The sequence below is a fragment of the Ahaetulla prasina genome, chromosome 8 (genome assembly GCF_028640845.1).
Source record: "Ahaetulla prasina isolate Xishuangbanna chromosome 8, ASM2864084v1, whole genome shotgun sequence".
Lineage (NCBI taxonomy): Eukaryota > Metazoa > Chordata > Lepidosauria > Squamata > Colubridae > Ahaetulla > Ahaetulla prasina.
In genome coordinates, this window is record NC_080546.1 from 85,005,858 (window position 1) to 85,030,119 (window position 24,262).

General features: G+C 43.7%; 1 pseudogene; it reads left to right on the forward strand.

The window, feature by feature from the left end:
- The first annotated feature begins 16,797 nt into the window (after nucleotides 1-16,797).
- LOC131203511 (BTB/POZ domain-containing protein KCTD3-like) overlaps nucleotides 16,798-24,262 on the forward strand; it is a 47,539-nt pseudogene continuing 40,074 nt past the window's right edge.

Sequence of the window (24,262 nt, forward strand, 5' to 3'; positions counted from 1 at the left end):
AGTGCACCAGGAGGAGGTTCAGACCGAATCAGACGGTGAAGATGAGGAAGGGTCTGCCCGAAAAGCGACAAGGGGACAGAGACGAATGCGGAAGCTGCGGTGGTCAACACCAGCGCCAACGCTGCAAGTTTAAGGCGCGACATGTCGGCGGTGAAGAAAGGGCACCTAGCTCAAGTTTGTCGAGCGGCCCAACCTTCCCGGAAAATTCAAATCGGCCAATCAGGCGCGGAATCGGCAAGGCGACCCGATTGGCTCAAACAAAAAGGCGTGATTCAAACCAAACGACTGTGGTCATAGGCGGCGCCTCGACCAGTGGAGAAGAGAAGAGAACAGGATAGGAGAAGGGAAGGGAAGGGAAGGAGGAGGAGAGTGGAATGTCAAGCTCAATCCCTCCAAGACGGAGTGGCTGTGGATTATCTGATTCAGTCAGCTGCAGCTGCAGCTGACTGTTGGAGGCAGTTATTGGCCCCAAAGGATAGGGTGCGCAACTTAGGTGTCCTCCTGGATGAGCGGCTGTCGTTTGAAGACCATTTTCCGTCTCCAGGGGCCTTCCACCAGGTCCGCCTGGTTCGGCAGTTGCGCCTTCCTTGATCGGGATGCCTTGTGCACAGTCACTCACGCACTGTTACCTCTCTTGGATTATTGTAATGCTCTCACATGGGCTCCCTTGAGGTGCACTCAAGGCTTCAGCTAGTCCAGAATGCAGCTGCGTGGATGATGAAGTGTCATCTATGTAACACCCTCCCGCGCAGACTGCACTGGCTACCTGTGGCTTTTGTGCACTTTGGTGTTATGACCTTTAAAGCGCCCATGGCTTAGGGCCTGGGTACTTACGGGACCGCCTACTGTTACCATATGCCTCTGACTACGCTCTCACAGAGAGGACTTCTCAGGGTGCCGTCCGCCAAGCAATGTCGGCTGGCCCCAGGGAAGGTCCTTCTGTGGGGGACACTCTGGAACGAACTTCTCCGGGTTTACGCCAAATACCTGACCTTAGAGACCTTTGGTGAAGAAGACACAAGGAGGCTGGCTTAAATTTTATGGATTTTATAGTTTTATTATTAATTTTAAACGGGTTTTAATTTCTATATATTTTAAATTTTTAGGCAAATTATAATAAGTTTTTAATCTTGCATTATATAAAAAGAGAGACAAGTGAGCGGGAGAAGGGCGGTATAAAAATCAAATAAATGAAATGAAATGAAATGAGTGGAGTGGAGTGGAGAGGAGAGGAGAGGAGAGGAGAGGAGAGGAGAGGAGAGGAGAGGAGAGGAGAGCAGTGAGGAGGAGAAGAGTGGGGAGGGACAGGAGAGGAGAGGAGAAGAGATGAGAAGGGAAGGGAAGAGCAGATGAGAAGAGGAGAGCAGCGGAGAAGAGGAGAGAACAGGATAGGAGAAGGGAGGGAAAGGGAAGGGAGGGAAAGGAGAGTGGAGTGGATTGGATTGGAGTGGAGTGGAATGGAGAGGAGAGGAGAGAGAGAGGAGGAGAGGAGAGGAGAGGAGAGAGGAGAAGAGGAGAAGAGAGGACAGGAGAGGAGAAGAGATAAGAAGGGAAAAGAAGAGAGGACAGGATAGGAGAAGGGAGGAGAAGGGAGGGGAAGGAAAGTAAGTGGAGAGGAGAGGAGAGGAGAGGAGAGGAAGAGTGGGGCTTGTGAAAAATGGTCCCACATATGGAAGATCATGGTTGAATTTATCTAGGCTGAATCTACATCAAGCCTGAACAATATGTACTTACAATGAGCTTCAAAAGTTAAAAAATGGTGGCAAAAGTCCTCAGAACATTCTATATGACTCTGGCTTCCTTTGAAGCACATGAAAATGGTACTCAATAGCTTAATGTGGGAAATGCTGCCAGAACCTCCAGCGAGCACACACGCACATGTAGCGTGCTTATCCTCCTCAGAAGTGGAAGATAAATACACTTGGAGCAACCAAGATCACCTCTGCTAACCCAGAAGATTTGCATTAGCATTCCGCGGCTGAGTCACAAGACCGGCTTCTTCTCCTTTATTAATTTAAACCTTTTAATATTCTCTGTATGTAAATCATAATGAAAATTAATGGTCTCGAGTGCTAATGCAGTGCTTGAAGCAAGCCAGTGCCTGTTCCCCATATAATAAACATGAATTTTGAATCCCATTACCATCTGCACGACTAGGAGCTCGGTGCTGTTTGTTGATGTCTTGCGTGTCCAGATAACGCGCACAATCATTCCGGCCGATAGAGGCAAGAAGCAGAGAGAATGATGGCCCTTTTGATGAGACAACTAGCTGATCCTCTAGGGACGAAGTGAAACATTCATCATTTGGACTGATTATTAAACAAGCTCTGAGTCAGGTAATACACCCATAGCAAGCAAGAATCTGAGGCAGATCTGAGGATTCCTCAAAGAATTGTTTTGTCGGATATATCGTATTGGCACAGCTCTGGTGAAAGCCGACTCTGAAGGTTCCCGTGGTTTTCACTTAATTAAAAGGGAATGTTTTCCCCCTTCCCCAAACAATAAGTCACATGGTCCAATCAGGTTGCCGTCTGGTTGCCTGGTAACGTCACTCCTCCTCTGTCTGACCAGGTATGAGAATGTCCTTGGTTCCCAAGAGAAAAAATAGAATAGAATAGAATAGAATAGAATAGAATAGAATAGAATAGAATAGAATAGAATAGAATAGAATAGAATTTTTTTTATTGGCCAGGTGTGATTGAACACACAAAGAATTTGTCTTGATGCATATCCTCTCAGTGTACATAAAAGAAAAGATACCTTCATCAAGAATCATAAGGTACAACACTTAATGATAATCATAGGGAACAAATAACAATCAGGAAACAATATCAATATAAATCTTAAGGAAGCCAGCAACAAGTTTACAGTCATACAGTCATAAGTGGAAGGAGATGGGTGGTGGGAATGATGAGAAGATTAATAGTAGTGCAGACTTAGTAAATAGTTTGACAGTGTTGAGGGAATTATTTGTTTAGCAGAGTCATGCTTTTTGGTAAAAACTGTTCTTGTGTCTAGTTGTCTTGGTGTACAGTGCTCTATAGCGTCGTTTTGAGGAGTTGAAACAGTTTATGCCCAGGATGTGAGGGGTCTGTAGATATTTTCACAGCCCTCTTTTTGACTTGTGCAGTATGCTGGTCCTCAATGGAAGGCAGGTTGATAGCCATTGTTTTTTCTGCAGTTCTAATTACCCTCTGAAGTCTGTGTCTGTCTTGTTGGGTGGCAGAGTCAAACCAGACAGCTATGGAGGTACAGATGACAGACTCAATAATTCCTCTGTAGAATTGTATCAGCAGCTCCTTTGGCAGTTTGAGCTTTCTCAGTTGGCGCAGAAAGAATAGTCTTTGTTGTCCTTTTTTGATGACGTTTTTGATGTTAGCTGTCCATTTTAGATCTTGCGATATGGTAGAACCTAGAAATTTGAAGGTTTCTACTGTTGATACTGTGTTGTCTAGTATTGTGAGAGGTGGAAGTATGGAAGGGTTTCTCCTAAAGTCTACCACCATTTCTACAGTTTTGAGTGTGTTCAGTTCCAGATTGTTCGGGTCGTATTTTGTTTTGACTACAACACCAAGCAATCTCTATTCCCCCCTCCCCTATCCCTCAGCTCCAGTGTGGCAACACTGAAGCTTCAAAATGGCTTAAATCAGGTCAGCTTCATAATTGACTCTCTGGCTAATAATAAATGAAGAGCGGATGTTACCACCAGAAAGTTATTGAAGACTTTGTTGAACACTATCAATAACTTTTCTAGTTGTTGTTCTAACTTGGTTGGTTAAAAAAGAAAGACTCTTGGGCTCATGGTTAGCCAAAAGTATTTGTTACTAAAGCCAAGTGGTGTATGGAAGAAGCAAAGCTGGAACTGGGGTTTCCATGCCCAAAGCATATGATTAACATTCCCTTGTTCCTATCCACCCCCCTGGTTATCAATGAGGGTCCAGTTAGATGCTAACAAATTTTTTGGGTAACAGTCCCTATCTTAGTATGCTTCATGGTTCTGCATTCTTTCCTGTGAGTTTGGAATGACCAAGATGGGATGGTACGATGCATAGTTTAGTTTCCGCATGCTAACCTTCCCCTTATCCCATCCCACTGATCTCCCCCTCCCTAACTCCATGCTAACAGGCCAACATCAGGCAATAGCAGTAGCACTTAGACTTACATACCTGTTGTGTCTTGCCCGCCCTCAGAGCAGCCGGGGCCTTCTTATCTGCTCCCGAACACGGAGGAATGTATGCCTCCCGGCCCCAGTCCTGGCTCCATGCCCAGACAAACTGCAGAAGAAGGAGCACCTCCCAGCCCCAGCCCTGACTCCATGCCCAGGCAAACGGAGCAGCTAGACCCCTCCCCCTCCTCCACAGCATGTGAGCCTGAGGAGGGTTTATTACCAACAGCTGATTGGAGTGACCCTCGCATCAGAAGATTGGATAGGCGGAGGCAACAGAAGGAAGGAAGGGGCAGGCCTTAATGAGTGCTGAGTCATGGAGCCACACCCCATGGCCTATATAAAGGATCTGCTTTCTGGCAGTCTCTGAGTCAGGCAAAAGTCGAACTTATCTTGCTGAAGTCACTTACTGGTCTCCTGCCTGCTCTGAGGACTTTGCTAGGACTTTGGGCAGAGCTGCAGAGGCAAGCCTGATTCGGATTTCCCTGACCCGGCCGTCAGCGGAGGAGTGGGACACGACAATACCACTTCACAGTGCTTTACAGCCCCTCTAAGCAGTTTACAGAGTTAGCATATTGCCCCCAACAATCTGGGTCCTCATTTTACCCACCTCGGAAGGTTGGAAGGCTGAGTCAACCTTGAGCCTGGTGGGATTCGATCTGCCAAATTGCTGGCAGCCGGTGATCAGCAGAAGTAGCCTGCAGTACTGCACTCTAACCACCGCACTACCACAGCTCTGCATCCGGCAATGCAGAGCATAGCTGGATGGCATCATTGACAGGAGAGCAAAAAGAAGAAATCCCAAAAGTCTAACTTACAAATGAAATACATTGTTTTTTTAAAAAAATCTAAATTGGGTAACTAAAAATGCAAAGTGGTAATTGGGGTACATATCAGACTTTCTGGACAGTAGAGCAGGAAACGGTTTACATTGCCCCCCATTTGGGAGTCCAGTGTAAATCTTTCCCATCTGTTTATTTTTTTTCCCCTAGGAGCCAAGATTCTGTTGATTTAATTAGGGTATTTTGCTCTTAGTGCCACTGTTTATCTATATATATATATATATAAGTGAAAACCACTCACGCATCAATCATGAAATCTCCAGAACCGTAAAGCCTACAAACTTGAAATTTGCCATGTATGTTCCTCTTGGTTTCTAGGTGCTCACTAAGAAAGGATTTTTTGAAATGACCATCAGAGCATTAGTATTTCCTATATTATTATTAACACGCTCTGATGCTAAGGAGTTCTAAGGTGCTCACTAAGAAAGGATTTTTTGAAATGACCATCAGAGCATTAGTATTTCCTATATTATTATTAACACGCTCTGATGCTAAGGAGTTCTACTCCCCCTCCCCACCTCAAAATAACTCTGTTCCAAATGCAAAACACAAGCAGAGGAGAGGAGTTTCACTTTCAGTTTTACTTTCACAGCAGCAAGCAGCTTTACTACAGAACAGTTGAGCCCAGCCTCCTTTCTGTCTCCTTCTTGCTCACACAGCAAATACTGTTTCATTTTCCAAACAGCCCTCTGATGCTAAGGAGTTCTACTCCCCCTCCCCACCTGAAAAGAAACCTGTTCCATGCTCTGAGGCTAAGGAGTTCTACTCCCCCTCCCCACCTCAAAAGAAATCTGTTCCACGCTCTGATGCTAAAGAGTTCTACTCCCCCTCCCCACCTCAAAATAACTCTGTTCCAAATGCAAAACACAAGCAGAGGAGAGGAGTTTCACTTTCAGTTTTACTTTTACAGCAGCAAGCAGCTTTACTACAGAACAGTTGAGCTAAGCCACGCCCAGCCTCCTTCCTGTCTCCATCTTGTTCACACAGCAAATACTGTTTGAGTTTCCAAACACCCCCCTCCCCATACCTCTCACACACTGACAGGATGCTAGCTAGATGAATACCGATGAATGCTGCGGGCTGGGACCTTCTACTCCCCCTCCCCCTCTGTTCCAACTGCCAGTTGTATTATATTAAAATACTCTGATGCTATGGAGTTACCCATTCTACATTACGTTTCAGGCTGTAAGCGTCAATTTATCAAGCCCAAGCACACAGTTTCATAGCGAAACATGGGCGACCAGCTAATAGGTTTATATCCCTACATCTGGACATGAGTCAGCCGGTTTGTGAAGGAAGCTGCATCCAAATAAAGCAAAATAATATAAGTACAAATAGCAATAGAAAAAAGAGCCCCTCTCAAGGTGTAAAAACAGCTTAAAGGTAAAATCGGATTTAAGAAGGTGGGAGAAATAAGAAGGAAGAAAAAAACCCCCACCAGATGCTGCCTACTTTGTATTTATTCATTGTTATTTTATCTGGCTGTGAACCGCCCTGAGTCCTTCAGGAGAAGGGTGGTATAAAAATCTAATTAATTAAATAAATAAATAAAATAAATACTTATCAAAAGAAACATTGAATGAACTGTCCTGAGAATTTTATGGCGTCCCACCATCTTCTACAACTCTCTATGCATTTCACTCCGGAGATCTCACAGGAGATCTCAGGTAGTTACATGCAGTGAGATTTCATGTATTTTTAGAATGAGATGTAGGAAGTACCAAGGCCAGCATTTGAATTAGCCTGGAGAGTAGACGAGGAGGCAATGAAGATGATAAAAAATTTACCCCTCTCAAGGCAGCATTTCAGCCACATGCTAAACTAACTGAAATATCTGGAGGCACATATTAATATATAATATAACAGAGTTGGAAGGGACCTTGGAGACCTTCTAGTCCAACCCCCTGCCCAGGCAGGAAACCCTACACCATCTCAGTCAGATGGTTATCCAACATTTTCTTAAAAATTTCCAGTGTTGGAGCATTTACAAGCATTTCTGCAGGCAAGTGGAGTGGAGTGGAGTGGAGTGGAGTGGAATGGAATGGAATAGAATAGAATAGAATAGAATAGAATAGAATAGAATAGAATAGAATAGAATAGAATAGAATAGAATGGATGGATGGATGGATGGATGGATGGATGGGAAGGGAAGGGAAGGGAAGGGAAAGGAAGAGAACAGAACAGAACAGAACAGAACAGAACGGAACGGAACGGAACGGAACGGAACGGAATGGAATGGAATGGAATGGAATGGAATAGAATAGAATAAACAGAGTTAGAAAGGACCTTGGAGGTCTTCTAGCCCAACCCCCTTCTTAGGCAGGAAACCCTATGCCATTTCAGACAAGCGGTTATCCAATATGTTCTTAAAAACCTCAGATATTGGAGCATTTACAACTTCTGGAGGCAAGTTGTTCCACTGATTAACTGTTCTGTCAGGAAATTTCTCCTTAGTTCTAGGTTGCTTCCCTCCTTGATTAATTTCCACCCATTGCTTCTTGTCCTGCCCTCAGGTGCTTTGGACAATAGCTTGACTTGCTCTTCTTTGTGGCAACCCCTGAGATATTGGAAGACTGCTATCATGTCTCCCCTAGTCTTTCTTTTCATTAAACTAGATGTATCCAGTTCCAGTAACTGTTCTTCATATGTTTTAGTCTGCAGTCCCCTCATCACCTTTGTTGCTCTTCTCTGCACACTTTCTAAGTCTCAACATCTTTCTTGTAATACAGTGACCAAACATAACTATCTATCTCTATCTCTGTCTCTACACCTCTCTCTCTCTCTCTCTCTCTCCCTCTCCCACTATCTCTACTTCTGTCTGTCTGTCTGTCTGTCTGTCTGTCTGCCTGCCTGCCTGCCTGCCTGCCTATCTATCTATCTATCTATCTATCTATCTATCTATCTATCTATCTATCTATCTATCTATCTATCTATCTATCTATCTATCTTATTTTCCCCTTGAAACTGGGGTAGTGTCTTTACCAACAGATCTGGAACAAGAAGGTAAAATCAATTGAACTTCACAAATTTCCAACATTGAACCAATTATTCTCTTTGAAGGTGACCTTTTCCTTCATCTCTGGTGTTTTGTTTGCATTAGCACTAAGATTACCACCTTATTCTGCTTTTATCCGATTGTGTGTATAAGAATATCAATGGAGGTGTAAAAGTGATACTAAATACACTCTCTCTCTCCCTCTCTCTCTCTCCCTCTCTCTCTCTCTCTCCTCCCTTCCCTCTTCCCAGTTACCACTGGATTATAATTGGGCTGAGCTGAGCAAATCTCAGAAATGATGCTTCACTTTGAGGTACTTTTTTTAGGGCAGCGTCCTTTGTCCAATGCTGCTTTGTGAAGCAAAATAGTTTCCTTGTTCCTGCGGAGGAAGCAAAATGAAGTAGAAAAATGGCATTAGTTTAGACAAGTGAATTGCCTCTTCCCTGAATGTGCTTTCCCAGGGAAAGCAAAGTGCTAGCATAGCCATAAAACATTCAGACACAAAGGAATGTTGAAGATGATAATGGGAAGCAAAGATAGAAAGAAAAAAAAGGAAAAGGAAAAAAAGATCCAGCACAGATGATGTTATCTAGTTTGGGTAATGAAACATCTGCAAGAAAACAACCAAGTGCAGCGGGCACCAAAGACCTATGGAACAGCTTGTCATCAAAAGTTGTGGGTGCTTCATCATTGGAGGTTTCTAATAAGAGTGTTGTGCCTCGCTCGCTCCCCCCGCTGCAGCCGGGCCCCTCTTATCTCCTGCTGGACGCTGATAGTACAGAAGAATGTCCTGGCATGCCTCCAGCCCCAAGCCCTGGCACCATGCCCGGACAAACCGAACAAACAAACCTCCCTCCAATAGCATGTGCGCCTGAAGCCAGCCACGAGCTGGGATTACCAACAGCTGGAGACGAAACGATGCAATGGATAGATCCACGCTTCCGAAGAATGGAGAGGCGACATCAGCAAAAGGAAGGGAGGGGCAGGCCTGGATAAGTGCTGAGTCATGGAGCCACATCCCATGGCCTATATAAAGGATCTGCTTTCTGGCATTCTCTGAGTCAGGCAAAGTCTAATCTGGATTGCTGAAGTCACACCTTGGATTCCTGCCTGCCCTGAGGACTCTGATAGGACTTTGGCAGAGCTGCAGAGGCACGCTTGATATGGACTTCCCTGACCTGGCCATCAGAGGAGGAGTGGGACACGACAAAGAGATTGGACAGTCACTTGTCTAAAATGGTATAGGACTGTGATGGCGAACCTATGGCATGCGTGGCATGCGGCGCCATATTGGTGGGCACGCGAGCATTGCCCTAGTTCAGCTGCAGCACACATGTGTGCGCTGGCCAGGGGATTTTCGTGCCTTCTGGGCCCGAAAATGTATGATTGGAAGAGAAAGCAGAGTAAAACATCCTCCGTTCAGAGCAGCGTTGTACCTTGGTGAGTCAGCTATGAGTATAGTGACCAGACGTCCCGCTTTTGGCGGGACAGTCCCGCTTTTTAATAATTTGTCCCGCGTCCCGCGGCATTTCAAAAAAGTCCTGATTTTTTTTTCACTCCCATTCTGAAAATGGGAGGTGGCAACGCAAGAGGAGGCGGAGAAGGGGGAGTGGCGGAGAAGGGGGCGCGAGATCGCCCACTGCCTGGAAGAGCCGAGAGGAGAGCCGAGGAGAGCCGAGCCTGCCTGGAAGAGCCGAGAAGCAGCAGCAGCTCCTCCTCCTCCAGCCAGGTGGCAAGATGCAGCGTGCATGCGCAGCCCCCCCACCCCCCACCCCCGTCAATGGTGTCCCACTTTGTTATCGCTGAAATCTGGTCACTTTAGCTATGAGTCAGTGGCCTCTCTTTTATTTTTGTTTCGACTTGTATAATAACTGGCACGGAGCCCTTAATTATCCACTTCATACTGGATGCTTCGGTTGTCCAGAAAGTGATACTGTTCACTTCCTACATTCAGCCTTTGAAGTGGAGATTTCTAGGAAAGTTGCCAAGTCCTGTTCAACTGCTATTGCCTTAGATGTTTTGACGATTCTCTTTTATTTTAGAGCTTTGTAGGCAAAGCCTCAACTGCACTACATCTTACCCTTTCTTTTATTTCTCTTCATTAGTTTGCTTTTTTTGGAAAAAAAATATCAAAACAAAACAGTGTATTCCTTTATGGCAGCAGTCCCAACCCTCAGGCTGTGGCCCACTATTGGGCCATGGCTGATTTGGAACTGGGCCATGGAAGTAGCAGACAAACATAGGCATCGGGGATGAAATGCTCCCGGTTTGGACCGGATCGGGCGATCCGGTAGCGATGGGGGCAGGTAGTTTGGAAAACCAGTAGCAAAAATCCCTGCATCCCCCACCTCACCCATGCCTACCCAATCGCCCGGTCCCCACTTGCCTACTTGACAGCTTGCTGCTTCTTTCGGGCTCGATTGCTGCTTTGCTTTGCTTCGGCTGCTGCAATCAATTGCATCAGCTAGCAACTCAATCTGCCTGCCTACAATCCGTCTCATCGGTGAGCAACTCAATCTGCCTGCTTTGTCCCTTCAATTGGCTAAATAACTGGGGGGGGGGAGCTTTAAAAAAATAGTTAATTGGTGGGTTTTTTTAGCAGTTTAATTTTTATTTTTTTTAGACACAGCAATTTAAAGTTAAGGAAGTTTTAAATTTAGCTGCTTTTAGCTAAAAATATAAATAAAATACAATAATAAAATAAAATATTTGTGCAGCTTTCTGAGATTTGGTGTGCTTCTGTAGTGTTTCGCTACATACACAAAGCTGTATGTGGCATTTTGTGTGTGTGTGTGAGTCAGTTATGTTGGTTGTGTTGTGTGTGTGTAAAGTGTGAAAGTTGGGTTTTGAGGTTTTTGTGGCTGTGTGAGGTTCCTGCTTGTTGCAGGGGCCATTTTGGATGAAGTGCAGCTTCTTTTACATTGCGTTCACATTTATCTGTCAGGATGGGAAGAAATCAGGAGATCTAGTGAGATGTAAGAATATTCTATTCTTAGGTTCCTAGGTACCTAGTTTCCTGATCCACTTTAAATGCCTTTTCTTTTACTCTACTTAGCTGACATACTTGCTAAGAATATTGGAAGAACACTAGACGTTCTGGGCATCTGAATTGAGAGTATCATACTGAATAATTGACCCACATCTCAGGAAAGTAAAAACATCAGCAAGACAAATAACTTGGCTATGTTAAACTCTTTATGAAATGAATAACTCCTGATCCTTTCTTACTTCACCCAGGTTAAACATTTTATTTCATGAGAAATGAGTCATTCCTGCCTGATACGCTAACATATGAAAAATAGTTACAGGAATTGGGTATGGTGGCTCAGGGGCTAGGACCTTGAGCTTGTCGATCGAAAGGTCAGCAGCTCAGCGGTTTGAATCCCTAGTGCTGCCGTGAAACGGGTTGAGCTCCTGTTACTTGTCCCAGCTTCTGCCAACCTGGCAGTTTCGAAAGCACGTAAAAATGCAAGTAGAAAAAATAGGGACCACCTTTGGTGAGAAGGTAACAGCGTTCCGTGCGCCTTTGGCATTGAGTCATGCCGGCCACATGACCACGGAGACATCTTCGGACAGCGCTGGCTCTTTGGCTTTGAAACGGAGATGAGCACCACCCCCTAGAGTCGGGAACGACTAGCACATATGTGCAAGGGAAACCTTTACCTTTTAGCCTAATGAGCGTTGGACTGGAGGAATGTTGTCCATGGGATTGCGATGGGTCGGACACAACTTCGCAACTAACAACAACAGTCTAATGAAAAGATGGACTAGGGGGTGATATGATAGCACTGTTCCAAATTTGAAGGGCTCCTGCAAAGACGAAGTGGTCAAATTATTTTCCAAAGCACCGAAAGAAAAGACAAGAAACAATGGTTGGAAACTAACCAAGGAGAGAGAATCAAGGAGAAATTTCCTAATGGTAAAGAGTTGGAACAAATTACCTTCAAAAGTTATGGGTGCTCCATCACTAGAGGGTTTCAAAAAGAGACTAGACAACCATTCCCTGAAATAGCTGAGGATAGGGAAAAGAAGCAACAGAAACGTATCAAGCAGAGATCCAACATAGAGTTAAGGAGAAACTTCTTGACATTGAGAACAATTCATCAATAGAAAGACTTGTCCTCAGAAATTATGAGTGCTCCATCATTGGAGGTTTTTAAGAAGAGATTGAACAGTCATTTGTCTCGAATGGTATGGGATCTCCTGCTTAAGCAGGGCATTGGACTAGAGCAGGGGTCTCCAACCTTGGTCCCTTTAAGACTTGTGGACTTCAACTCCCAGAGTCCCTCAGCCAGCAAAGCAAAGCAAAACTGGCTGAGGAACTCTGGGAGTTGAAGTCCACAAGTCTTAAAGGACCAAGGTTGGAGACCCCTGGACTAGAGCACTAAGGTCCTTTCCAACTCTATTATTTTATGTTTTATCTCTTATGAGGACTGTACTTTTGGAGTATAAGATGCACTCCCCTATCCTAAAAGTGGGTAAAAATTGTGGTGTGTCTTATACACCAAATGTTGCTGAAGCCCTGTCCAACCCTTCGGCCATTTTCAGCCTTCCCACATTGCATTTTTGGCCTCCACACACCCTTTTTTAGACCCGTTCCAGGCTGTGGGGATCACCACAGCACATCGCCGTTGATCATTACCTCCACGTGTTGCGTTTTTGGCTTCTACTTACCCCATTTTTTGCCTCTGTACATTGCATTTTCAGCTTGTTCCAGGTGGTGGGAATCGGCGGCCTGGAACCAGCCGAAAATGTGACATGTGGAGGCGGAGTTGGGCTCTGGAGATTCCCGCAGCCTGGAACAGCTGATTGGCAGTATCCAACCGCCAATCAGCTGTTTGTGCTAAACCAGGCTGTGATAATTTGCTGAGGCTTACCAGGCTGTTTTCTATTTGCTGCAAGGATATTATCCAGATGAATACCAATGGATGCTGGTAGGCAGAAGCAGAATTTTTTTTCTTGTTTTCCTCCCCAAAAACTAATGTGCATCTTATACTCCGGAGTGTCTTATACTCGGAAAAATACAGTTAACTGCCTAGCTGTTTCTGTTGGAAATCTAGAGCTAATTTAGAGCTAATCTAGAGCCCTCTGGAATGAGCTGCCTCCGGGGCTTCGTCAACTCCCTGACCTCCGGACCTTCCGCCACGAGCTGAAGACGTTATTGTTTCGACGTGCAGGACTAGCTTGAACATAGTTTTAAATTGGGGTTTTAAATTGGGGTTTTAAATGGGGTTTTTAATCGTATTTAAAATTTTTAGGCCATTTATCGAATTAGTTTTTTATACTGTTTTTAATCTGTATTATATGTATTCTGGTTTTTATTGGCTGTGAACCGCCCTGAGTCCTTCAGGAGAAGGGCGGTATACAAATATAATAAATAAATAAATAAATAAATAAATAAATAAATTTAAACATCTCTAGATGTTGGATGATGACAAAAATAAAAAGTGGCATTTTGCGAAACCTGAGATCAAATTGACCTCTCGAGCTTACATATTAACCTAAACCCACACATCTGCCAAGTGATGGAATATGCATTGAAGTGTAAGGCTAAAATTCTAAAATAAAATTAATTTTTTAAAAATAAAATTAAATAAAATGGTGCCTACCATTAACGGGTATATAAAATTAATGCTGCCTAATATTAAAAGTGGCAAATCAATTTATTAAATGAGCAGCAGTTAAATTATTTAATTCAGCCATTAATTTTCTGGAATGTGCCTGGCTTCGATGATTACATGTTAATTAATAAAGAGCTTGCCTTTGCAATGAATTTATTGCAAGTCAACCTCGGGAATCGCTTTGACTGAAAGCAATCAACACCTGTCATGAACTAGAACTATTAACGAGAAGCGTAAGAGAGAAACATAAGGTATCTTCTAACTCTCTACAAACATGACCACTGCTGTCAGTCTGTTAAATGTTTTAATTTGTGCTCATATTAAAAAAAATATACATATCAATATTTGTAAGTCAGGAAGTCAGAGAAGGAGCTGGCAGGTCTGACTGAAGAAAAAAACAAATGTTGTTCAAATTTCATGAATTTCTTTTCACCTTGTGCCTCTGGTTAAATAGTCAATTCTTCATGGAGATTACTAATTTATCGTGAACGTGTTACATTTATTTCATACTTTTTGTCTAGGAAGATGAAGGGATAACTTTTTAGCGGTACAAACAACCCAGAGGTGGAATTCAGCCGGTTCGGGCTGGTTGGGGCGAACCTGTAGTTCCGATGATCAGCTGGCCCTGCCCATCGACCGCCGTCCTATCCTGTCCTTTATTTCCTGCTTTCTAGCTCATCTCAATCGCGCAGCACAGCTGATTCCCCCCCTCGCTGTTCTACTTACCATTGCTGACTTGGAAGTTAAGCAGCTGAGCTTCTAAATGCTCCATTTTCAGCACGAACCGCACACTCAGCAAACCGGTTGTTAAACCGGCAGCATCCCACCACTGAAACAACCCAAGTAAAAAGGAGAAAGAAAAGATTTTTGAGATTGTGTTGGACGTTAAGTATTGCCTTATTTTTACTATAAAATTAGATAGATAAGCTCTCATAAGATGCTACCGCTAGGATGGTGAGATTTTGCTCAGAGGTGATCCCGTAGTCTTAGAATTTTATGGACAACACGTAGCAGTAAGTCCAGATAATTTAATTGTCTATGTATTTATTGTTCTTAAGCACATAGCTTATCGAAATGGTCCTAATTCTTTTAAATTAGCTAATAGTCTTTAGAGATTTATACTAACTTACTCTGCTAACTGTGCTGGTTTTAGTACTTTATAATATTTTATGATATTGGTATGTGGCATTGATTAACTGCAATATTTTATGATATTTATGTATTGTATTAATTAACTATCTGGGGTCACAATGGCTCAGTGGTTAAAGAGGCTGAGATTTCCAGCTGGAGAGCTGACAGCCTGGGAACAAGACCAAAGCACCATGCAATGAGATGAGCTCCCGTTCCTTGCTCCAGCTCCTGTCCGCCTAGCTGTTCGAAAGCATGCAAATGTGAGTAGATAATTAGGTACCACTACAGCTGGCTGGCATGCAGGTTCACACCGGAAAACGGAAGTCCAACTCTTCCGGTTTCCAGCACTGCCGCATGCACAAAGGCCAGCTGATCAGCACATGCGCAAGCACGACAGAAACCCAGAAGAGGAATGGGTGACACCACACATGCCAGGAGGCACGTCTCCATGTGCCACTTTGAGCAGGTCTACCATAGGTTCACCATCACAGGAATAGGAAGAGTGAGGTGGGTGGGATCTTTTGTTAATTGATCAACCACTTCCATTGTGATCTCCCCCCAAAACAGTTCTTTAGCATGTTAGGAAAATGAGAAGGGTTGAAACTCCGAGGACCAAAATGTTCCAGAAGGCAGCTGCAACAGCAGGGAAGACCTTTCTCCTGGACCCCACCAGCTGGAATTTGCTCACCAATGGGGCCCACATCAGAGGTGGGTTTCAGCAGGTTCTGACCAGTTCTGGAGAACCGGTAGAGGAAATTTGGAGTAGTTCGGAGAACCGGTAAATACCTCCTCTGACTGGCCCCGCCCCCATCTATTCTCTGCCTCCCGAGTCCCAGCTGATTGGGAGGAAATGGGGATTTTTTTAAAATTTGAATTTATATCCCGCCCTTCTCCGAAGACTCAGGGCGGCTTACACTGTGTTAAGCAATAGTCTTTATCCATTTGTATATTATATACAAAGTCAACTTTATTGCCCCCAACAATCTGGGTCCTCATTTTACCTACCTTATAAAGGATGGAAGGCTGAGTCAACCTTGGGCCTGGTGGGACTTGAACTTGTAGTAATTGCAAGCAGCTGTGTTAATAACAGACAGACTTAGTCTCCTGAGCCACCTGAGGCCCTTTTTTGCAGTAACCTTCCCCAGCCACGCCCACCAAGCCACACCCATAGAACCGGTCGTAAAAGTTTTTGAAACCCACCACGAGACGACGATGTGACAACACAAGTTTTACACCCCTGCCTCAGTGGTGGGATTCAACCGGTTCGCACATTTTCACCCGAACCGGTTGTTAAATTGCTGGCTGCCCCCTCCCCTCCCCATCCCGCCCCTTCCAGAAGTTCCCATGTGCCCCACTTTGGCTTCCAGGTAAGTGCAGGGAGGCCTACTAGGCCCAAAACGGGGCACATGGGTGTGTGGCATGGCCCCCTGCAGCCTGTTTTTGCTCCCAGGAGGCTGCAGGGAAAACTACTAGGCCCAAAACAGGGCACAGGGGTGTGTGGCGTGGCCCCCCTGTGTCCTGTTTTTGCTCCCAGGGGGATGCAGGGAGGCCTTAGGCCCAAAACAGGGTGTGGAGAGGGGTGACACATCCCCTTGTAACCTATTTTTGCTCCCAGGGTGGTGTAGGAGGCCTAATGCTGCGCGTCACACCCCCAGCAATGCCCATCATGACTGTTGTGACTCCAGCCCCTGAACCTGGCCCCATGCCCGAAAGTGACTCCAAGAGTGAGGGGGAAGGGCCGGTAAGGCTTACCTTACCGTAGAGAGCTGTAGAGAGCCGCCGCGGCTGAGAGGAGGGATGGGGGCAGTGCATTGGCGGCGGCTCTTGGATGCCTGACCGGAGAGAGAGAGAGATCGACCCTTCGCCTCCTCCTCCTCCTCCTCCTCTCCGATCGCCGATCTGGCAGTTTAGCGCTTGCTGGGGAAGGCTCTACGGCCTAGCTGGACGCCCCATTTTCTCCCCCGGCTCCGCCGCCACCTCCTTTCCCCACCTCCCTCGAGTCCAGGGAGGCGGTTGGAGGTGGCGGTGATGGCGATGACAGGCGGTATTCGGGGCAAGATCTGCTGCTGGGGAAAATGGCAGGGAACAGCGCTGGCTTTGCTGGAGCGGACAGCGGGGAGATCATTCAGCTCAACGTCGGGGGCACCAGGTTCAGTACTTCACGACAAACACTAATGTGGATCCTTGACTCCTTTTTTTCCAGTTTGTTGAATGGGAGAATTTCAACACTGAAAGACGAAACTGGTGCTATATTTATTGATAGAGATCCTGCAGCATTTGCACCAATTTTAAATTTTCTTTGAACAAAGGAATTAGATCTGAGAGGAGTAAGTATCAATGTACTCAGACACGAAGCAGAATTTTATGGAATCACACCATTAGTAAGAAGATTGCTTTTATGTGAAGAACTTGAGCGTTCCTCTTGTGGCAGTGTACTCTTTCATGGATATCTCCCACTTCCAGGGATTCCAAGTCGAAAAATCAATGGTTCTGCAGGCACATCTACAGATGGTAGAATACCTCAGAATGGCTCAGAAGGTGAGGTGCGAGCAGGCAATTTGCAGCCTTCACTAACTGGTACTGGTGAAGATACAGTTAAGCTAGGGTTTCCTGTGGATCCTCGAAAAGTTTTGATAGTGGCTGGCCACCATAACTGGATAGTAGCTGCATATGCCCACTTTGCAATTTGTTACAGAATTAAAGAATCCTCTGGGTGGCAACAAGTTTTTACAAGTCCTTACTTAGACTGGACTATTGAACGTGTGGCTCTGAATGCAAAGGTTGTTGGTGGTCCACATGGTGACAAAGATAAAATGGTTGCTGTGGCATCCGAAAGCAGCATCATTTTATGGAGCATCCAGGACGGCGGTAGTGGTAGCAAAATAGGAATCTTTAGTCTTGGAGTCCCAGTAGATGCTCTTTTCTTCATTGGTAACCAGTTGGTAGACACCAGTCATACAGGAAAAGTGGGTGTATGGAATGCTGTGATTCAACATTGGCAGGTTCAAGATGTTGTCCCAATCATTAGCTATGATACTGCTGGATCATTCTTACCGCTGGGCTGCAACAATGGCTCCATATATTATATTGATATGCAAAAATTTCCATTGTGAATGAAAGATAATGATCTTCTAGTGACAGAATTATACCATGATCCCTCTAATGATGACATAACTGCACTTAGTGTTTACCTTACACCCAAAACAAGTTTGTACCATCTTGATAGAATTGATACTGAAAATGATATTGCCAAATCATCCTGTTGTCAATTGATATTGAGTATGAAATTGTCAAATCAGCCTGTTTAATTGTCAATTAAAAATATTTAATATTGCATCAGTTCAGTTACGGATTTTATGCATTTGGAAATGTCATTCCACCCCTTGTGCTAATATACTCAATGCTATAGCACTTGGAAGAGAGATTTATTACTATTATTATTTGATAAAATTGAATATTTCTCTTCAAAACAATTTTTCCCAAATGACAGTATTTTTAAGAAATAATATCTGAATATCTGAATCAATTTTAATTGATTCGGCCTTCTAAATATTTGTTTTTAATTCTTTTTTAAATTTGTTATTTGTATTTTGTTTTTTAATATGGCTGTAAACCACCCTGAGTCCTTTGGGAGAAGGGCGGTATAGAAATTAAATTATAAATAAATAAATAAATAAATACCTCGGGAGCACCGATTCCTTTGGCTCAGCTCCAGGAGCCAGAACCAGACCAGTCGGAAGATGCAATGAGGCCGTCATCCCCTGATTCCTTCCTTCCCCAGGCTACGCCTTCAGACCCAGCTGATAATAATAATAATCAAGCTTGGCTTGACCCGCGCTTCAGAAGATTAGAGAGGCGGCGTCATCAAAAGGAAGGGTGAGGCAGGAGCCCCACCCCACAGGATATATAAGGAGCTTTGGGACTGCTCTCACTCCATGGGAAGCAAAGTTTAGCTGATCTGTTTCAAAAAGAGCTGAAAGTCTTGCTACGTGAGTCATCTGTTTGAACTTTGGCAGGCAGCTGCGATTTCTCTGCCAGGACTGATAAGAGCCGTGAATCCACTGGCTGAAGGCCAGCTCGTTGCTCCAAAGTGGGGAAGGAGACAGAACAATGACCATGCCCTCCCAACTGGTCATTAGGGCAAAGAACCAGTTGTTAAATTATTTGAATCCCACTACTGCCCTGCCCTATACTATTCCAGACAAATGGCTGTCCCGTGTCTTCTTGAAAACCAGTGATGATGATGATAATAATAATAATAATAATAATAATAATAATAATAATAATAATAATAATAATAATAATAATAATAATAATAATAATAATAATAATATTTTAATTTGTATACCGCCCTTCTCCCGAAGGATTCAGGGCGGTGAACAGGCAAATAAAATACAAACAAAAACATACACAATAATTAAAACAACCCTTAAAAAACTGATTCAAATTTGCCAGAAAATTTAAAATAACATTACACCCCATAAAAGTACAGAAATTTAAAAACCATCAAAATTCAATTAAAATTTAAAATTTAAAATCAGTCCAGTCCAGCCATACGAAATAAATAGGTTTTAAGTTCGCGGCGAAAGGTCCTAAGGTCAGGTAGTTGTCGAAGCCCGAGGGGAAGCTTGTTCCACAGGGTAGGAGCCCCCACAGAGAAGGCCCTTCCCCTGGGGGCCACCAGTCGACACTGTTTGGCTGACGGCACCCTGAGGAGTCCCTCTCTGTGGGAACGCACCGGACCTGGGAGATAGAGGCCAGCAGTAGACGGTCCCGTAAATAGCCCGGTCCTAAGCCATGGAGCGCTTTAAAGGTGGTAACCAATACCTTGAAGATAGAGCACCCACAATGTCTGGAGGCAAGTCATGCAGATGGTTGTTTGCCCTCATTGTCAGGGCAATTTCCTCTGAGTTCTAGGTTGTTTCTTTGCTTGATGAGTTTCCATCCACGGCTTCTTGTCCTACCTTCAGGAGGTGCTTTGGAGAATAAGCTGACTCCCTCTTCTTTGTGGCTGTCTCAAATATTGGAAGACTGTTATCATGGAAGCCGTATACTTTCATTTTGTTAGACTAGACCAGTGCTGGCAAACCTATGGCACGCGTGCTTGAAGCAGCATGCAAAACCATCCCGTGATGAATGCGCTGCCTCACTGGCTCCTATTCCACATCTCTGTGATCCCATGTGTGCCGGTCGGCTGGCCGTCGTGCACGCGGAAGCAGCAAAACCCGGAAGAGCGGTGTTCTGTCGCGCATGCACAGGCCGGCACCCGAACTTCCGAAATGGCCACCTGTTTATTGGGCATGCATCCATGCTGGTATCCGGGTGTTCGGGTGCCAGCTCACACAAGCGTGATAGACCACCGCTCTTTTTTGTTTATTTATTTGCATTTCTATCCCGCCCTGCTTCGAAAACTCAGGGCGGCTTACACTATGTCAAGCAATAGTCTTCATCCATTTGTATATTATATACAGTCAACTTATTGCCCCCCTCAACAATCTGGGTTCTCATTTTACCTACCTTATAAAGGATGGAAGGCTGAGTCAACCTTGGGCCTGGTGGGACTTGAACCTGCAGTAATTGCAAGCAGCTGCTGTTAATAACAGACTGAATTAGTCTGTTGAGCCACCAGAGGCCCAGCGCTCTGGTGGGTATCAGCGCTCCTGCGCATGTGAAGGCCAGTATGGCACACATACCTCGCGGGATGGTTTTACGCGCCACTTCCGGCACGCAAGTTGGCACGCAGTGACATCAAAAGTTCGTCATCGACCATTCAGGAGCAAGTCAGTTGGACAGTAAAGAGAATATTACTTTCAACAGAAGCCCACATGACAAAAGACAATCCGTATTTAAAATGGGAAAGCCTTTGGAAGAACTATCAGGATTTATCTGTGTATGTTAAGAGGTAAGAAGAAAAAACACGGCACCGTGCAGCACTTCATTCTAGCCCCACGATACTAATAGAACTTGTACAAGATAAACCTCACTGCACAGTGGATCCCCAAGGGAAGAATTCCCAACTTGCTTGCTCAAACATTTTCTCACTGATGTTGGAAGGCCGTCAAGGGGTTTCAGACTTGGACACTGTTTTAATTTTAAACCCTTTCTCCATTGCAATTTAATTAGCTGGTGGAGGAAGTGCCAAGCAGACAAAAATCAAATCCTGCCGGTGTAACGCCAGGAAGCTAAGATTACCAAACTGGGTCACGGTACTTTAGAGAGAGAGAGAGAGAGAAAAAAAATCTATTTAATGAAACGGGGCGTGCGTTCGCGATTCGATTATTTATGAAAGTAGGAGATCGGGGAGGAAAAAACGGAGACAATGCGATTGTGATTCTCATCATGGCTATTGATTGACTTTGCATTTGGCTTTTTGTAGAATTTCACAAACTAAAGAAAGAAAAAGTGTTTCTTTTTTTTTTCCTTGAGGGAGCCCAGAGATTAAACTGGTTAAGCCAAGAAATAAAACCGTGAGGGGTAAGAGCTACAAGATGTTATTATGAGCTAATGTAATTAGAGATAGGAGCTTACTAGAATGCAACCTTTCTAATGGACAAAACCTTGATCCCTAAAGCCATTTCACAGTTGACAAAAGGCTCTTGACATGCTGGAGGCTCAATGGCAGTTCCTTCATGGTTATTGCTGTCACTTTAAGCATTTCTTTTTCCCCTTCTTCCTTTTCTTCTAAGTTGGGTTCAGTTTGGCAATAAACATTGCCTGGGTCTTTGAACGAATGAAAATAATGATGCCATGATACCCATTATGGAAAAGTTTAATAGAATCAACAACTAATCCCCATTTTAATCGCTAACTAACTTAACTAAAACTTAACTAACTTAACAAATTCCTTACTTGATATTTTTTTTTAAAAAAGGAAGAAGGCTTTAATTTGGGCAATGGAGACCTGATTATAGTAGAACTTTTCTTCCTGATTTATTTTCTATTGCCATTTAATGCTTCAAGGAGTCAAAACATTATTATTATTATTTTGCATCTTGAACTTTCTTTTTTAGAAGGGATGACGTTTTTGAAAATAAATAAAATAAAAGACATACACCATAACATAACATAACATCAGAGTTGGAAGGGACCTTGGAGGCCTTCTAGTCCAACCCCCTGCCCAGAATATAAGTCCTTCCTCATACAGAACAATACCACATAATCAAATGAGGACATCAATAAGGGTACAGCTTTATTGAAACAGGATACAACCTGAATTTGAGAGGAAATACCACACTATAAAGCAACCTGTAGGCCTTTAAGCAGCCATCAAATAAAATATCGTTAAAGAATTTACTAACAGATCCCAATACCAATAAAAAACTCCAAACCAACTAATGGTAAACCCATTTAAATGGGTATTATTATGCTAAAACTAATAAGTCAGATGGTTATCCAACATTTTCTTAAAAATTTGCAGTGTTGGAGCATTCACAACTTCTGAAGGCAAGTCGTTCCACTTATTAATTGTTCTAACTGTCAGGAAATTTCTCCTTAGTTCTAAGTTGCTTCTTTCTTTGATCAGTTTCCACCCATTGCTTCTTGTTCTACCCTCAGGTGCTTTGGAGAACAGCCCGACTCCCTCTTCTTTGTAGCAGCCCCTGAGATATTAGAACACAGCTATCATGTCTCCCCTAGTCCTTCTTTTTGTTAAACTAGACATACCCAGTTCCTGCAACCGTTCTTCATATGTTTTATCCTCCAGTCCCCTCGTCATCTTTGTTGCTCTTCTCTGCACTCTTTCTAGAGTCTCAACATCTTATTTACATCGTGGCGACCTATCATTAAGCTGCAAGTCCCAAAAATCTTTAAAGCATCTAGCAGGGTTTGTTTGTTTTTTTACAGCTTTGCCCAAAGGATATTTCAGAAAATCCTTATAACTCTAAGTGCTATTATTATTTCTACCTACCTACCTACCTACCTATCCATCCATCCATCCACCCATCCATCTATTAATCTATCTATTCTATTCTATTCTTTCTATCTATCTATCTATCTATCTATCTATCTATCTATCTATCTATCTATCTATCTATCATCTATCTATCTTCTATATCTACCTATCCACCCTCCATCCATCTATTAATCTATTAATCTATCTTTCTTTCTATCTATCTATCTATCTATCTATCTATCTATCTATCTATCTATCTATCTATCTATCATCTATCTATCTATCTATCATCTATCTATCTATCTATCTATCTATCTATCTATCTATCTATCTATCTATCTCATTTATTTATTTTCTTTGCAATGCAGTTGTGCTCATTCATATTTCTCACTGGACTGTTTCCTTTTTTTCCCCTTGTACCTTGGCAAAACAGCTTTTTTTTTAAAAAAAAAAATCCCTTGAGACCTTTTCAAAAGATTAGTGGATAAGCAACTGTTCCGGATCGATTGTTCCCCTTTCCTCCAACAGACATCAAACATTCTAGAGTGTTTAATGGCTCGAGCAGTTGGTTATGCAATTACTTGCATTACAGGCATCTCATTCATTCCTTGAAGGAGGTCTCTAGGAAGCAACCCTGAGATTAAAAGAACATCATTTAAAAAAAAAAAGGGGGGGGGGAGGGTGAAAAATATATAGGCACCGTCTTTACCTTTGCTTCTGAGTGGCTGACACTATGTTTTTTTAATGGAAAATCACTCCTTTGTTAGTCTTCTTGCTAACATTTCCTTTAACAATAGCTCAATGCATCTAATTATGTTTACAGGTAGTCCTCAACGTACAGCCACAACGGACCCCAACATTTCTGTTGCTAAGTGAGACATTGACTTAATTTTGCCCCAATTGATGACCTCTCTTGCCACATTTGTTCAGTGGATCACCACAGTTGTTAAGTTAGGGACACAACTGTTAAGTGAATCCGGCTTCCCCATTGAATTTGCTCGTCAGAAGGTCTCCAAAGATGGTCTTATTGTCATAAATGTGAACCAGTTGCCAAGCATCTGAATTTTGTTGGGGATGCTGCCATGGTCGTAAGTGTGAAAAAATGGTCATAAGTCACTATTTTTTTGGTGCCGTTATAACTTTGAATGGTCAGTAAATGAACTGTTGTAAGCCGAGAACTACTGCTACAGCCACACAGCGTCTTTTGAATGATTTACATATAGAGCAAAATGGCTTTTCCACAAGTTGGTGCTTTGGAGATAAAATATCAATAGCCCTTTGACTTATATACTGCTTCACAGTGCTTCACATGCCCTCTCTAAGTGGTTTACAACAGCGGTCACCAACTGGTGGTCCATGGACCACTGGTGGTCCACGAGAAAATTTTGGTGCTCCACAGAAAAATTATTTGCATTTTTAATATTGCACTAAATCAGGGGACCTCAAACAGTGGCCCCTAGGACAGATAGGTGAAATGAACGTTTGTGTTGCTGCAGAGAGTCTTCCCCTTCGAGGTCTTCTTGTGCGGGTCACAGGGGAGCAGAAATTCTGACTTGGGGTCTGCTTTGGCCTCCTGGTGCAGGCGAAGGCTGGAGGGAAGCGCCGCTGGTGGCAAAG